We start from the raw sequence: 6,433 nt of genomic DNA, 5'->3' as shown, positions 1-6,433 counted from the left end.
TGAGGGGAGGAAGACGGGACAAAGACACACTGTGGAAGAGAACCAGAGAAGAAGAATAACTATGGATTAAATGAGTGGTGGTGTATAAACATAAACAACTGTAATATGCAGCTGTATGAGTAATGGCAACATGATAACTTCAGCTTACAGGTACCGCTGTACCAAAGAATAACGAGTACAGTATTTACAAACGAAGTAATGCTGACATAGTTTTAATCTTGCAGCTGCCTAAGTTAAAACAAAAGGTCGATTATACAGAAACAGAAAGGGAATATTAACCAGATCTTTCTTTAAAATCTATTCAGATATTGTAGATAAGCCCAAATCATGCTTTGTGCATGTCATACAGCTCAGGAAAGGGCTGACAGACCTCACTGACTAGGAGCGACATTTCCCATAATTGGGAAAACAGCCCTGCATCCTCTGACCATGAAGCCACATTGATTTTCTATTTATCCATCCCTCTGTTCCTGCAATTCAGTAGTGCAGCTACTGCAGAGGAGAAGCAGCTCCCAGAATGTCTCACCTCCTCTGGGAGCAGCTGCACTCTGAGGAAGAGATGCTCCTGATGTAAACAGCAGGTTGGTGTGGATGTCTGTTTGTTAGTATGTGCTTGGATGTATGCGCCCTGGCTTCATCTGTCTTGCTCTTCATGTTAAGGGCAATGACTCATGCTACAGCAAGGGCCAAGAGACAAACATGGCACAAGCTGCAGACCACCTGCTGGGCTGGAGAGCAGGGCAAAGGGAAGTGGCTCCATATGACATCCATCTCGACTCTGATTCATTATCATCTTTATATGAGCAAAAGGTTGCCGTCTGTAGATTCGGTGGAAATAGCGTGTGATGCATTTGTCCGCCTACTATCCCCCAAGGCTCAGCAAACCTTCCCTCCCTCGCTGCCAGCTCTAAGCACTGTTATTTAGAGTGATGCATTTCCCTCTGCCTTCTTGCTGGAGTGGACTCTTCATCACCTACACAAACTCACACACACCAACAGTGGCATTCACAGCGTGAAGACACACATGATGGCTAACGCAAACAGACACACTAACACAAACCTACATACACATCAGTGCCACTAGTGTCTAGTGCAGGAATTGGAGCACACATGTCAAAGTGTCCAGGGGCAGCAGATCCTCTCCTATGCAGCACAACTTTATTTGAAACAGTCCTTCTGCTGACACTCTCTGACTGTGCACATACTGAAGGCAAAGGTTTCTAGGTTAAGGTTTTTCTGAAGAAACAGATATATAATTTTCTTGCTTAGCAGTGGGGAAAGCCTCAGTGGTTGCGTAAACTGAGGAGATCTGAAGTCTCATATGTTTCTCATGTATAAGATGTATTGTACCTTAGGTTTAGAAAGAGGTAATAATCATGTTGGCTAACTCAGTAACTCACACTTTAGCCCAGAAGATTAATGCAGCATGGTGCCTTTTATATCTCATCAATGTGAATGACCAACATTCGTGTTTGGTCAGAAATAATACATTTTGACTTATTTTAACCAGAAGGTGTTTAAATTATCACCACTGAATGCTCTTCTTACACATGTTTTTCAATTAACGTAAATAAATAAACAATCTGTATCATAAGTTGCAAATATACTGATACTGAACATAATGTTCACTGACATAAATATTTATTTTTTCCACTGAAATATCATGACTGTCAGTACAACATGAATATGCAAGCCAAAAATGCTTTCATTCATTTCTTTTCTCATTTTCAGCATTTTTCAAGGTTACATGACAGTATGTGATTAAGGTTAAGGAAAGATGAAGGTCTGGTCTAATACAGTGACAGTCTGCGATGACTTGAGACATTATGAATTTGTCCAAGTTTAACCACACTCCTGAACTTTTCTTAACCTCAAAGAGCTTTGGGGAGTCAGCCAGGACTATTTTGCACACCCAACCGTCCACTTCTGATTCCTAAAGCCAAATCGAATGAAGTTCATAAACATTTATTTATGAAAAGTTATTCAGCTACCAATCTTCTAAACCAGAGCTTCCCAAAGTGTGGGGCCCGCCCCCTAGCGGGGGGCGCAGAGCCATTGCGGGGGGCACGGTATGAAAAGGAAAAAAAACAAACACTGCTAGCACAAGGCGCCCACACAACCGCAAAGCAGGAGATGAAGCATCGCTGAATATTTTTCCAAACCAACTTCATTCTAAGCCAAAGACTAGAAAATATGGTGAAGCAAATCTTCCCTTTGGTTTCACCTGCACAAGTGCAGAGGTAGGTCTCATAATTGGTTTTCCCTTCCTCGGGAGCAGCGCTGGGCTCTTCAAATCACAGACACACAGTATCCCACATTCTTGATTTTTAGTTCACTAACACTTATTGTAATGACTAACTACTGACATTTTGGAAATATTAGCTCTTTATACAGTAAAGTTACAGCGGGATACAAATAATATCAGGCTGATCCTGCCACGATTTGTTTGTTCAAATCACAAACAAACAGTATCCCACAGTTGATTATGTTTTTGAACCCATTTTGCACAGAGAGGCATTTTTTGAAAAATGTATTGATAGCAATGTTGAATATTATTACACAGGAAAACAAAACAAAAACAACTACACGTAAAATAATCACACTGTGACGCCTCTGCCTTTCTAACTGGCGGGACAGTAACTGCGTGTGTGTATGTAAGCGTGTAAAACGCTTACATACAGATTAACAGTAACAGTATTTTGTCTCTATCTGCCATTCTGCAATTCATCTCATGTAAACAATAACGTGGCGCACAGCATGACGTGAAAAAAGACACATACCTTTGACGAACTCTGTACTCCTCGTCCACACGTAAACGCAAAAAAGGAGTTTTAAAAAATCTCATTTTCGGTGATTGGAAACGCCGTTTACGTGTGGATGAAACAGCTGCATTTTCAAAAATACCCGTGTAGGTGTGGACGTAGCGTTTTCTTACTACCTGCAGATCACCTGTATTTGCTTAATTGTTTACTAAATGTTTGAGGTGTGAAATAAATTGCAATGGAGCAAAATATGGGTGTGTGTGGTTGGAGTATATCTTGGGTGGGGGGGACATTTTCCTTGTAAAACAAAGGGGGGCCCAGCAAAAAAAGTTTGGGAACTGCTGTTCTAAACATTACAAACACACAACAAAATAGTCCAGAATATGATACAGACTTGCATTACAATAATGATTTTGAAAAAAATGTCACTGCTGGAATATACTTAAATACATATATTCAATATCTGGACGTTGAAGGTGTTTTTGATTTACTTCAGTATTTCTAATGCAAGAAACACCGCTGCAGATGGAAGGAAAATTTTATCCTTTAAAGGTTGTAATTTTTTATAACCTTTCCATGCAGATGATGAACGGCATTTTTCTTCACAGTGAGTGACTTTGAATTTTTCTTTTCTTTTTCTTTTTTTGATGAAGCACAGTTTTATGGGTTGAGAAGACTTTCGTGTATCCTAAGTTAAGTGCATTATTTGAAGGCCATGCTTGGAATCACCAGAAAGCACCTTCACCAACTCTAAATTTAGGATCACTTTTCATAGCTCATTAATATTTTCGCTACAGATTTTATTCAATGGCAATGTTAACATATAATCATCTTGTAGAATATGATGCATTAGCGTATACTAGGGGTGTCAAACATAAGGCTCGGGGGCCAGAATCGGCCCTTCAAAGAGTCCTATCTGGCCCACTGGAAAGCTTTAGAAAATGTAAAGGAGTGCATAGAACTGTATGTCAGACGTTTTGCAGCTTTTCTTGTCAAGAAACTCTACACCTGCATTGCCATCCATACTACACATGCTACAGCAGTTAAGTCATAGATAAGCAATTAAATGACAGAAAAGTTTTTGCTTTTCCACTAGTGATACAGGACAAATACAGGACAGATGGGGTAATAAACTATCAGAACTATTTTCTGTCTTTTTACACACTTCTCATGTAAAGGAACTGACAACTACTTTTAAATTGCACTTCTTTTACTTATATTAAAATGTCTAAGGGATTAAATGTTTAGTAAAATGTATTTGCACTGACAGAAAGGGCAGTTTGACTAGTCCAGCCCACTTGAGATGAAGGTGGACTGTATCTGTCCCACATTGTAAAATGAGACTGAGCTATCCATCAAGTACAATCTTGAATACTCTAGTAATATGCAACATGCATATTAAACACAACACAATTATGTAATAATAATAATAATGGATTGGATTTATATAGCACTTTTCAAGGCACCCAAAGCGCTTTACAATGCCACTATTCATTCACTCTCGCATTCACACACTGGTGGAGGCAAGCTACGGTTGTAGCCACAGCTGCCCTGGGGCAGACTGACAGAAGCGAGGCTGCCATATCGCGCCATCGGCCCCTCTGGCCAACACCAGTAGGCAGTAGGGTAAAGTGTCTTGCCCAAGGACACAACGACCAGGATAGAGAGCCCAGGGATCGAGCCGGCGACCTTCCGGTTACAGATACGCTTCCCAACCCCCTGAGCCACGGTCCCCCATGTAAATGATTGTTAGTCTACATAAAAATGTTTACCTACAGGTAGGTTTTTCAGTGCAGTCTCTTTACTTTTATTATCATTATTTTCACACTAAGGCCACTGTTAGTGTTTCTTCAGATAATCCAAAGGAGACATCCACCTGGTTACAAATAAAGAGTCACTTTATGAAGAAAAAGGTGAGTGAGAAGAAACGCAGAAGTGCATCTTGTTCACTTCTTTCTTCTAGTTTGAATTCTAGCACAGAGAGTTGAACAAGACTGGTACAGAGGTATAAAGGGAAATACAGGACTATAAAATACACAGACAAGTATATTGTAAAAGTATATTGAGGAAAAATAAAATCTGCAAAAAGTGTAGACATAAAAGAAAATATAACATCTCATGTTAGTGTCTTGCTCAGTCTTTGAGACTCACTGAGAGCTCATATTGTTCTCTATTGTGGTTTATCTCTTGTGATAGAAATAGACAGTCACACAAAGAGCTGAGATGTGAGTTAAAGTTTGGATCTCAGCTTGAACGTCAGAAAAATCTTGTGAATTCGGATTTCTGCTGTGTTTTGGTGGAAGTTCTGCAGCTTTTCTAAGCAGCTCTTCTAGCCATATGGACCCATCTGCACTTCAGGGTCTGGCAGTCAGCGAGACACTCTGAGGAGCCTCCTTTAATGTTTCAGCATCCAGCAGCCTGGCTCTATAATTTTCCAGCCAGTGTGGCGGAGGGAGCTAAAGTGCTAAATTGCTGTCTGGAGATACTCAGGGATTCGTAAAAAAGTAACCCCCTAATATGTTCTTGTGCAGGACTGCGCAACCTAGTGCATATTTAATCCCTAGTTAATCAGTGCATGCGATAGTGCATGTAAGCAGATTAGGCCGACCCTTATTCATCCATAACAGGGCAGATTAATGTCCATCCATTTTGCTGGAGGAGATCACTGACGTGTGACTGACGTAGTCCTTTACTTACCAATAAGATTTTTATAAAAAATGTAATTTTGATTCTAGTTTGCTATTATCTGCCTAATCCTTAGGCGGAATATCATCACTGTCTGGTGAGGACCCTGTAGCTCTTAAAAAAAAAAAAAAAGTAAAATATGTTGTCTTTGTCTTGATTTGGTCACCCTCTAAAATAAATAAATAAATAAAATTCTAAATTACGTTTTTTCTGAATAAAAAGATAAAGTTCTTCCCTAACTGGAAACTCAAGATCCTAACAAAATGAAAATATTCTATGCAGATGTTATAGCTGGTGCCGTATATGAGCACTTGAAAGCATGTAAAAAGCATGTAACTTTCATAAAGTTACATGAAAAAACTCAAATTTTTGTAACTCCAGAGACGAGTCCTCAGTCGCTGCACCCCTGGGAACATGCAGATTGTGAACAAAGAAAAGAGATGGAAATAGTTCCTTTAACAGATGGAAATTGATTTTTTTTAGTTAAATTAGTATCAAATTAAAATGCTACAAAGGGACTAAGGTGTTAAGGACATATTCATTTCCTCATAAAAAATGATTCCTGTATGTCAGTGTTTGCTACAATGGCAGATATCAGTACAATAAGAAAAATATGTTCTGGGATAGCAATGGTCACACTGTACAATACACCATCTATGGTTGCTCACAGTGCACAAAATATGACAATGGGATGAAAAACTGTCATCTCACAGCAACAGACACTGACATCAGAAATCTGGCGCCCTTTTAACACTTTTTTTTAACTGGGTGTAACTTTTTTTTGGAAAGGGCTACAATTCCCGGGTCATAGATTTACAGTTTTCATAAACAATTTTAATCTTTTTTCAGATCGATATTTTGAAGTTGTTGCTCCTGTCAGTGACCTCTGACGCTCATCTTCCCTGTCACATATCTTTTTCTGTAAAAGCAGCTTTTGATCTGTGTTCAGTTTGAAATAACTGAAAGTAAAAACATATAGAAGTGTC

Source organism: Neolamprologus brichardi, chromosome 7 (assembly GCF_056152115.1).
Source record: "Neolamprologus brichardi isolate AB-2024 chromosome 7, ASM5615211v1, whole genome shotgun sequence".
Taxonomy (NCBI): Eukaryota; Metazoa; Chordata; class Actinopteri; order Cichliformes; family Cichlidae; genus Neolamprologus; species Neolamprologus brichardi.
Note: the sequence above shows the minus strand (reverse complement) of the source record.